Below are 11249 nucleotides of genomic sequence, written 5' to 3'. Positions count from 1 at the left end.
CTATATAATGGCCAACACATAATAGAAATTAAATTGAGTAAGTTTCTGTCCTCAGAAATTTATTCATTCAATTGCAGAGGAATTCGTTGGCTCTGTGGCTGTTGTTGTAACGGTTATATTTATGGCTACAAGGGCATGAAATATTTCTGAAATGTTTCATCCGATTTTTCAAATTATTTTCCAATTCAAATGAAATGTGTCATTGTGTGTTCGAAATTGTAGCACATTTAAATTTGTGATGGTAAAAAGTGTATTGTTAATTGTTGAACGTGTAAAGATAGTATTTTCCGATAGTAAAATCAAAAATATTTATCCGCAAAGTAAGTCGAATAGCAGATCCAAAGCAGAAGTAGCAAAAATGCCGGTTCGTTGCTTGAATATATGCTTTTCTTAACGCTTTAGGTTACTTCTACGAGGAATTCTGTAATAAGCATTAATTTATGAACAACCTATGGACTGAAGTTCAAATTAAGAACGAGAAATGATTTGTTTTCCTTACACCGATGGTACACGTGGGTGCAAAAGAGATAGCCAACGTGCCACGTGCGCCTTATTCCGATAAAAACAAGTGGGGTGGGTGAGTTCGAAAATGGCAGCGATGAATACTAAGCTCCCTAGAGATGAGGTCAATTGTTTTCCTACTGATGTGAGAACTAATCTCTGAAGTTCGATTGAGCTTACAGAAAATGCTGGGTAAGTAATTAATAATATAAACTTAAATACAGTATATCCTGGAGTTTTTATAACGCATTTCCATATATTTTTGTGTTCGTGCCAGTTGTTCTTGACGGTGTCTCAATTATTGTAGGTTTCGTCCTGCAGTTGTTTTACCAATTTCCAAATGGTTGTGCTTATTTAAGCTTTATTAAGCTTTTATGCTTTATTAAGCGAAAACCTGTAAAATAATTCAGTACAATCACTTTATAAACCGAGAGCAACTTACAGTAAATTACATCGCTTTTCCTTCCAAAACCAATAGTAACACCGTTCATGTTTGCTACCCATCCTTTGCACTCCACCGTGCGTAACCACACCGAAAAGAGATATCTACACGTTCGAAACCTTTCGAACATGGGCTCCACACGCACACAACGATGGGTTCCTTTCAGGCAGCGGTTTAAACGTGGGCCCGAGATTCCGTTGCTGTTTCATTTAAACTTTTGCAGTTCCGGAGTCGGACGTGCGTGCGCGTGTCTAAGGTGGAAATCTGTAAATCGTATGTGGCAACAGTTTACGTAGCAGAGCGTTCAGTGGTACGTAAGTGAGTGGGCTCTAAAAAAACGGGGTTTGTTTTGTGTAGTGTGTTGTGCGTTTGTGGGATTAAACAGTGCGAAGGGGAAGATAGATTTTATTAAATATTAGTGCATCCCGGAACACATGCTGTGTGCATTATTAGGTGTGAAGTGAAAGGTGCATCGAGTGTGGGGGATAATTGCAGTTCCCAGTGCACGTGTTTTGGTTCAAGGAAGGTGTTCGTTACAGTGAAAGTACAAGAGAAGACGAAGAGCACTTTAACAACGATCGATCGAATTTGCTGCAGCTTCCTTACCGGTGGCGTTTTAAGTTCCGTAGTGTAAGTGTCCAATCCGATCGGTGAGTGTGCGTTCCCGAAGCTTCAATGTCAATAACAATGTGTTCAAGCGTGTCGTGTTAACCTTCTCGTTCGAGTCCCGTGATCGAACACTGCATTCGAACAACAAAACTACTCACACACGGAGGAAAAAAAATCCGAAAAGGTCAACCGGTGCTCCACTACAGCATCTGTGAGACGTGAGAACCGGCCGGACTCACTGACGTGAGTGCTCGCAAAAACGGTAAGTGAGCTTAACTGCTCGTTTAAATCCGGTCACCAATTATTGTCGCGCACTGCTACAGACCGATTCCGCCGCATTTCGATTCATCTGACTGATTCGCACAGGTGAAACCGTCAGCTCCCGAGTTGAGAATGAATTTTCAACCTTATGGCCATTTCTTTTTTTGCCAGTTCACCGTTAAACCGGGTTATGTGTGTGTGTATGTGGCTCGGTGGGCGACGATGCGTGGCCACTGTTTACACCGGTTTTCGGGGCGCGTTGAGGGGTGTATAATTTTTCATCCCCCCCAACAGGGCCGAATCAACCCCGTTGCGTTGGTTCCCGTGTTTTCGGCCTTCCGAACGGAACGGTTCTTCGGTGCGGTGGATTGGAATCATTTACTCTAATTCCCCACTCGATTCGATTGCTCACATTACAATCATAAAAAATGTGCCAAACGAATAGGGGGTGCGAAAGAACACAAAAACTGCAACCAAAAATCGTTAAGTGGGTGCGCGCTTTCGTTTCCTTCCAAAACGAACGGAAGTTTTCCTTCGAAGCTGGTGCTAGCGGTTCTCGTTCTCGCCCCGTTTGGGCAGCTCAAAACGCGAGATTTAAGCGTTGTCGAGAATTTATTGCGATATATTTTACGACGGTATCCGTATTTCCGCCTCGGTTGGCTGGCACCACACTGGCGCGCAGAAGGCTTTTGAGTAGTGTCTTTGGTTTTATTGAATGGTTTGGTGGAGATTAGAGCAGCGTTTTGGGGATGATCTCAGCGGTGATCATGTTATGCGTATACCAGACACTTGAAATCAACCAATAAATAATACTTACAAACGTCAGACACAGAGCCAGCTAGGCCAGTAAGCACCGTTGGAGTAACGCGGAGGTGTGAAGATAACATTGGTTGGTTTAATGATAGTTATTAGCATTAGAAGTTACATGGGAACATGCTAATTAATTACTGAACCTTTTTCCCCTTATAAATTTGTATCTTCAATTTGGCGAGTTTCTTCAACATTCCACCATTTTATGCTGGTTAGGTTATTGGAGGCTCCCTAATGCTGAGCTTCGAAGATCGCTTGCAGTCGATCGATCGCTTGGATTGCATTTTAAATTGCACCTTCAACCAATACGCTCCCACACTACTCCAACAGTTGGGAAGCCATTTATTCAGGGCATTGGTGGGGGAGGCGAGAACAGGAGGCCGGAGGAGATTGATTGATTTGCTTCTCCATGGAACATGGCGGCCGTGCGGTTGTTTTCGTGGTGAAGTGTTGGACGCTCACCTTCGGAACGCCGCGACTGTTGTGTTGAAAGCGCACATTCCGCGAGCCTGATGCCGGCGTTCGAGCAATCAAATCGAACAAAAACTCAAGAGAGAGAGGGGGAATAAAAGGGCAATAGGTCTTTGTCCGTTTATCGCCGAACAGGATAAGATTTTTGGGCGATTCCGTTTTATTAAATGGGTTAAACATTCCACTCAACCGATCGGGCGACCTTCTCAGGCTCGCCTTTTCTCCCCGGATGTTTCCCGGGTGAAGGGAATCGGGAATCTGTTCTGCTCATTTCGAAAGTAGGCTTCAGCAGTGCTGACGAGCCGTGGTGAAGGAACTGGCAGCCAACGCGATGCGCGATTTTATTTTTTAGGACATCCACAGTGCCTTCCCGAGCCCGCGTATCCTATAAAAAACGGGGGGGTCTTGGTTGGTTTGTTTATTTATTTGTATTAATTCATCTGGGTGAAGACGGCATCCAAGAGTCGGCGAACAGGGATCTCCTGCCAAATGTCATTCCGGCGTGGTAAGGTGCTGGTGAAGCCCTGAGGAGGACCAACGAAAAAAACCTGATCTTTCGGTGCGGGTCAAGCTGTGTGGTGTTATGAGGCCTCCGATCGGTCGTTTCTTATTCCTCGCACGGAACCGGTTGGAGGTTGGTTGAGTTCCAACAAAAAAACGGTGAAGAACACAAAACACAAAACGGCCACAGATTTTCTAGAGACACGAAATCTCTGACGCCACCGACGCCCGGGATCCGGTTGGAAGAATGTTTATGGTAATTTTGCTCGAGCGAACTCTGCGTTCGAGTATAGCTAAGAGACGCATCTTAAAAGAATCACAAAAATAATGGCGATTAAATGAAATGGTTTTAAAGTGAAAGATCACTTTTAAAAAGTTGGGGGAAAGAGTCCCCCACAGAAAACAGATGCCCTGAACTTCAAAATTTTTTTGGTGATAGTCAAAATCTTGTTTTTTTTGCCCAGGTCATCTTCTTGAGTCACGTCTCGGTTTCAAGGTTGCAGATTGCTGGCTCGTGACACTCTACTCCTAACCCACCTTCTGCCCACCTGAGTCACCTGAGCATAGTTAGGATTTCACATTCTTCCCCAATGAAGGTGGGCCGACGAGTCAAATATTCGGATCGGTGCGCGAATTGAGTTGGGCGAAGAATTAGAGTGTGCCTCCCACTTCTTGCTACCTGTAGGTAGGATTTGAATGTTTGGAGGGTAGTGTGGAAGGGCAAATATTTCAACACTGACGTAGGCGTTGTTGTGGAGATGGTAGCTCCTTATGTCTGGTGCGGTGGGTGAGTGAAGTTGCTCTCGCATACATCTAAGGAAAGTTGTCTTGCTGTATGAAGGAATTTGACGGTTGTTTTAATTATGCGCGGACAAAGAATTTACCTGTTTTGGTTGGCGGATGATGTTGATAGTAGTTAGATAAAAATTAGTCGGATCGGTCCTCTGCTGCAAACTAGCTATGCGGATCTGGATAGCTGGATGTTTCATGCTAAGTGTCCTGAACTGTATTCCCCTTCTTCTTGGCAATAGAACTTCGAGAGGTCTAAGTCTACGATTTTTGGCCTCGTCAAGTTCAAATTTTCAGAGTCCCAAGTGCGACGTTCGATACTCGTTCCTCTAAATTGCTGATGCCACTGAGTCCTCGGACCGAAGTTTAAATAATAATACTTTTTTGGCCTAAAGACCTCTCAGGTCATGCCTGCCATTTCTGGCTTACAAGACTTAATGATACCACGTAGTTTGATAGTCAGTCCTCGCTACGGGGGAACAGTTCGGATGGGATTTGAACTCCGGTCCTGCCGTGCGAAGACCGGAATAGTTGATCTCTTCTACCGGGCCGGACTTTTTAAAGTGTCTCTAACAATTGTTGAACAAAAGTCGTTTGAAAGGCGTCATAGCTATTTGTAAAATGAATCTAAAACAAAATAAAATTTCGCTTGGAGTTAATTGGGAAGCTCTTCCTATCAATCAACTTAAATTCGTGGACTATTTTCATTGCACCACAAAAATGCAATAGCGCAAATAGTTTTCCAACCAATCCAACGATACACTTAAAAGGGAAAAACTTTGTGCCACAGTCTTCCCGCTTTTTTTTTGGACCAGAAATTTATGAGAAAACAATTTTTCTCACTAATAATACTTTCACAAGTGTCTTTTCGCAGGGACCGAGTTGCAAAAGAAATAAAACAGTCGATTGGGGGGAGGAAAAAACACTACTGCCGGAGCAAAGTTTGGAGCGGCAATAATTTGTGATGAAGTTAAAATATTCCTTCTGTCTCGGTTCTTCTTGTAGCACGTTCCAAGGAGCAAGTTAGAGTTCCGAGGCACAAAAAAATGGACAACTTTACTATACTGCTAACTTTACCCTTTTGGCTGCGAGGCTCCCCTATCCGTTAGGCTTTTCTGGAATAAATGTATGTTTAGTTGGTTGAGTTTTTTTTTGCTGAGCCTTCTGGTCGAGAGGATAAGAAATATAAATCTCGCATAAGTAGACACACCGTAGCAGGTGAACGAATGCTGGGTTTTGCACCAGGGTTTTTTTTCTATCCCTTACCGGGGAATCGGTGGGGTACGCTTTTCACGGGAAAAAAGGGAAAACTCAACGTAGCGTAACTTAGCGCAGCGATATAGTACGGCGGCAAAAAAAGGGGGAAAACAGAGATCCCACAGGATTTCTCGTCGGTAAAGACTTTTCTTTGATTTTTTTTCTCCCCGAAGAATACCGGAGTATTCGCCCCGTGGTGCGCTACTGTGTGGATTAGTGTCTGAGAAGTTGTGGCGAAACGTGCGATCGGTGGTTTGAATGGAGCAAATCCCCAGCAGCGGGAATTGAATGACCAAACGAAAGCGAAAGGGTTTTTTGATGTTTGGATGAGCGTTTTTTTTTTCGAATGGTGGGTTTAGCCGCCTCAAATCGGAAGGAATGATCTTTACTTCTGTAAAGATCTGCATTTTTTATTTGTATCAGCGTACTTTCAATGGGCCACTGGAGCCTTGCTTTTTTTTCTGAACGCACATACTATTAAGCTAAAAGTTGTAGGCTTGAAAGTAAAAATCTTGGTATTTCAATCAGTTCCTGATTTTGAGCTCGTCTATTATAACTGGTCAGTTTTCTACGCCGGAAGCGGAACTCGGAACAGCGTGTTGATGAGCGTTGAATGCAGGAAGACAACTTGCCCCATTGCAAAAGTGTAGTTTCCATGAAGCTGGTCAGTAAAACTCGGGAACTCTGGAGTCTCCTGAGAGAGAGAGACCGGTTTTTACCTGGTGGTGTGTCTGCGCACACCGTCAACGAGATGGAAAGTGAAGCAAACGAAGGGCCGTTTTCTTGGGCCGCCAAACAAAAATGGATGCTCGTTTGAACGAATTTTCCTGCTACGGGAGTAGTGTGGCGATTGGGTAGGGCGGAAAAAAAGTAAAACCCTGAGACCTGAGAAGCGTTTAGCGGTCGGATAGTTTGTCGGAACCGAAAGGGCGAGCAGGAGGGAAAACAATGATGATGGCTGCAGTGCGAATGCGAGTGCTTTCTAAATGATGATTGAAAAGGGTCTCTGGTGTGGCTATATGTCGGTAGTGTCGTTGATGAGACAACCTTGTTTGGGAATCTCGTTGACGGAAGCTGCGCTGTTGTCTCGTAAAACTGTTTACGGAAGCAAACGATACAGCGCCCGGGGATATTAAAGTTGGTGAAAAGCTGTGAAAAAGCTCTCGAGCGATTCAATCAGGTGCGCGTACATTGGTTAATGCAGTTCAGTAATTATCTTGATTGTTTCATGTAATGTTATAAAGTTGAGTGACTTCAATCCAGAGATTCTTCACTGTCCCATTTGAGGAAAAAAACCCGATCGACGATTTAATTTCTCGGTAAAGTTCACCCACTATAATGTGTGGCCCTTCGCGCCCTCCTCCACCAGGAGAAAATGCCATAAAAATTGTTTCACGGGACACAAACAAAACCACCAACTAACCTCCATCCATAAGCCTTCCTCCTCCCTGGCTGGTGGCTCGTGAGAAAGTGGTCATATTTTCGACTAGACAACAACAATGTTCCAATGTACTCGTCCCCCCAACAGCTTACGCAATCGAGAGATCTTCCTCTTCTCGAAGGGAGTACAGTTTGCCGCCCTTTCGATTGTACGTTTACAATCGAAACTGTTCGCACCCCTTAGCTTGAGTCTTCGGCAAGCGTTGGAGCAATCGGAATCGAAATTGCATTAGAAATTGAATTGGATCGTTTTTCGGCGTTCGGCGTTGTTTTTTGTTTGGTGTGTTCGCTTTGCGAACTTCGTTACGCCCGGAGTGGCCGGAGTGTTGCAACGGCAGGGGTATTGGCGTCACGGAAGGCTCGCGTGTGCGGCCGTTGAAGTTGGTGCCCTAAATCTGAGTTTGTGCTAGATTTGTCCTTTTTCTTGAGGAGGCCTCGCAAAAGAACGGAAAGGTGAAACTCGATCCAGCCAAAAGGGGGGTGGTGATGGGCTCGAGACAGTTCCTCTTCCCTAAGGAGATGTTTTTTTTCTTGCAAGGGTAAGAAGCCAAAAACAGGCAAGAGTATATTTATCATCACATTTTGCGCTATGTGTCCTCTGGCGAAGCCATCCCGGAGCGACGAAAGATCATGCGAAAAAAGTAATAGAATCTGACTGTCAAAAAAAGTTTTAATTAGCTCGTTGCGTGCTACCATTAATTCTTCAACTGTCAAACTAGGTACTGCGTGCCAAAGATTGAAAGCAAAATGCAAGACCGTAACCAGAAGCTATTGCGACGTCAGTGCTGTCGTTGCGGACTGGCAATAGGCTAGGTAGCGAGACCTGCAAAGGCACGACAGCCACCCTCGAAACGTCACGGTCGCATTAACACGTGCTAAAAACGTGGTAAAAATTGGGTGGTTGTCAAGCGCAGTAACCTATGGCAACTGTAGGTAGCGCTGTAGGGAATGTTTCAATCAAAGCAGCTATTCTTGCTGGTGAGATGTATGAAAAGTGGGAACTTAAATTCTTCATCAAAGGATGCTGCTGTTCGGCCCTATATCCGCCTGCTGAAGGCTTTATTCAAAAGCGCCGCCTAAAAGTATGCAATATGCGTAGCAAAAGAGGCCTATCACGTTGTTTAATTTATTGTAAATAACGTAGATGAAGATATTTTTAAGAAAAATAATAGACTTTGTTAATTTATTCACCACTCTTGAGCTGGTCCGTCAACTATGTCTATGAAGGTACAGGAGCGTCTTATGCCTCACGGGCAAGAGTCAAATAAAACTTAATGATGCTTGAAGTGTACTAGTGTGTACTTGGCGCATTTATTTTGAGTTTCGCGATTGGCCAATAGAGCGGGGCGAAGAATCCGTGGTGTTTGCCTTCGGCCGGTCATTTACGATTTATTAAGATAGATATCAGTGTGAAGTAGCGGCAGTAGTACGCAGTGAAAGAAATTGGCTACTTAAAGCATCCGCTATTCCTCGCGCGCTCCTCTTCGGGAAGTGTTTGGGATGTTATTGCCAAAAACTGTGCGCCGTGCGATTCGCAGCCAGCTTCTACGTCTGCGTTCGGCCAATAAATAAAGTCTGGCGAGGGTTTCCCCTTAGGTGCGTTCCCTCCGGTTAGAGGGTAGCTCGGTTTCAGGATCATGAGCAGAATACGAACGGAAAACCGTAACGCATAAATCTAATTCGTCTTCTATCGCCGAGCCGTGCTGACTTTTATAAAGATGGCGCCCAGACTTGGTCGATTGGCCTTTGCTTAACACACAGGTAGCGTTGTTTTCGTCGCCGTGAACCGGTGCGAAAGGTGAATTATGTGGTGCTGCGAGGCTCACCCGACAGGATGTCCTCTGACGCGCGACACTCTGACATAGCCGGAGTCCCTGGCAAGTCGCGAAATCCCCTTTTTCTTTAACTATCACAGCCAAGTCATCTAGCCAATTTCGACCCCTACAGGCGTACCCTTTAGCGTACCGTTTGGCAGTCAAACGTGAAATGATTCCTTGCGGCGCCCGGCGAAGTCCTGCTGGGCCGGGCGTTACGCATCCTGCCCAAAACACAGTTCCGTCCGGAAATTTTTGGCGCCCCTTCCGCAACTCGGGGAGAACCATTTTGCACGTACTAATGGTGATAGAAGTAGCCAATTTAATGCGTGTCCTGCAGCCGTACCCTCGGTGTAGGGTCGAACGTGTGTCACCGGATGGATTGTACCGATTTTCGCGTAAAATTTCCACCAAGGGAGAAAGACTCCTCCAAAGAGTCTGTTTTATTTCCGTCTCCCGGGCTGTCACCTTTGGAAACGGGCCTGCGTGCGGCTGTATATTTTCGGCAACCATAATTGGCCTATATCCATGGCAAAGCTTGATGCTATTTCTCATCTCCATGTCGCTTTCTCCGCACGCTTTCCCCTTCGGGTGGAAAACCTCTCGAAACGGATTGTTTTTCAACGGAAGTGGAAATTGAACGTGCGTTCTGCTATGAGTCTTTTGTGCTTGTGTCCCCATCTCCGGACACGCACGGATGTTGTCGGGTAAGGGTTTTCGGGGATGTTATCTTGAAAGTGACTATTCTGAGAGGAAAAAACCTAACCAGGAATGGGTAGACTGTTTTGCTCAATGAATAGAACATTTGGTGTGCGTGTGCGCTGAACAGAAAACTCATCCTCAAGAATAGCAAGGCTCTCGCCGAAGTCAAATCAATACTGTTTTCATACCATTTCGCGGAAGTGGTCGACTCGTGCAGGTTGACATTTATCGGAAGCTTGCTGCCCTTTTGCGTGTGTTTATTCTCCCGAACTTTTGTCTAACTTTCTTTCAAGGAAAATTGCTTCCAGATGTGCTACTCCTGATACGCTCTGGAATATCCCCTTTAACAGGCGCCGAAAGAAAAATCTTGTAATAGAACGTTGGACGTTGGAAGAATCCGTAGAGCGTTCCGTAACGGTAGCACGGAAGCGGTTTTGTCGGAGAACTAACCAGATGACCACACTAAACGCAGTTCTAGTTTTCCCGGTGACCACTCGGCTAATGGAATTCAGACGTAGTTGGGTGTGAAGTGTGGTGATTTGTGTCGGCGATGGGCACCGTTTGTGGTGCTGCCAGTTATCGATAAAAAGCAGAGGGTGAGGGTGACTTCCTGAGGATTCTGGAACCGTTTTGGCGATAACTTCCAAGGAACTCTTGCAATTCTCGATTGTAGTGCTCAATTTGGGGCTGCGGCAGGAATGTTAATCAGTATTGCTGGGCTAATTAAATTGCATACTGACGTCGAATATCGTAACGAACTCTCTACTCCCTAGCATTTATATCAATGGCATCCATTTTGTGATCGTTTAAGAGAAGAGAAACTGTCTTAAAAAAGACCGATATGATGTGCAGCATACAAAGCATACTTTACAGTTAGAAAAAAAAAATCGATAGCTCCGATCTCCGATGCTCAATCGTTTTTCAAACCCGTTAAACACCGCATCGAAATTAGATTAATTGCGTTTTGACGTTAATGGCCGTTCGATCGGAATCCGAAATCTCACTTCGAAAGGAAGAAAAAACAATAGATGGCATCGGGAGCACGATCATCCGAATCGCCCGCTCCGTACGCGCATCACACGCGTTAATGCAGAAAGGAAGCAAACTTCCTCTACGGGCCGAGTGCTGCTGCATCGTTTTCAAGGTTATTATGCTAATTGACGACGTTTGGCCGACAAGACAAGCGTGCAAGCGTGGCACTGTCTGTTGTGAAGACGTTTTGTATTCACTGAACCCAATTCAGGTAGCTTGGAGGAAAACGCTGCTTCGGAGCTCGTTGAACACCCAGTTTTCTCACGGCTGATGAAAAATTAATTTTTCTGTCGAATTAAAGCGCCGAACCTCCGTGGCGAGAAGTGTATTTTTAATGTTGTACACCATTTTTGTGTTGCTGGTTGTTGTGGGTCGACAACTTACCCGGCGTTATCTCGGGTGAGGCACGGTAAGACACAGCAAAATTGAATTCACCTTGCTACCGGTGTCGATTGTGGGCGATTTTCCGATCGGAATTGCTGGGTTCCATTAGCTTTGGGAGAGATTTTTTCGTGTGCGGGGATGGCGCTTTGCGAAGCCCCCTTTAGCTCCACATAGGAGCGGGGTTTCTCGCCAGCCGAAGCATGATTGCTTGCGTTGTTTTCCTATTGCCATAGTTT

At 45.2% G+C, this 11249-nt stretch overlaps 1 protein-coding gene across 4 annotated transcripts in view; it reads left to right on the top strand.

Moving 5' to 3' along the window:
- Window positions 1-979: 979 nt before the first annotated feature.
- LOC118506516 overlaps window positions 980-11249 on the top strand; it is an 84479-nt gene continuing 74209 nt past the window's right edge. The window contains exon 1 of one of the 4 annotated variants that reach the window (XM_036043742.1): window positions 980-1253. The gene's annotated coding sequence lies outside the window, so the exon portion shown is untranslated. Of the gene's footprint in view, window positions 1815-11249 lie in introns of all 4 variants that reach the window. The other 3 variants (XM_036043743.1, XM_036043744.1, XM_036043745.1) reach the window with 3 other exon arrangements.

Source organism: Anopheles stephensi, chromosome 2, assembly GCF_013141755.1.
Source record: "Anopheles stephensi strain Indian chromosome 2, UCI_ANSTEP_V1.0, whole genome shotgun sequence".
Taxonomy (NCBI): domain Eukaryota; kingdom Metazoa; phylum Arthropoda; class Insecta; order Diptera; family Culicidae; genus Anopheles; species Anopheles stephensi.
This window is presented reverse-complemented; position numbering and strand designations above follow the sequence as displayed.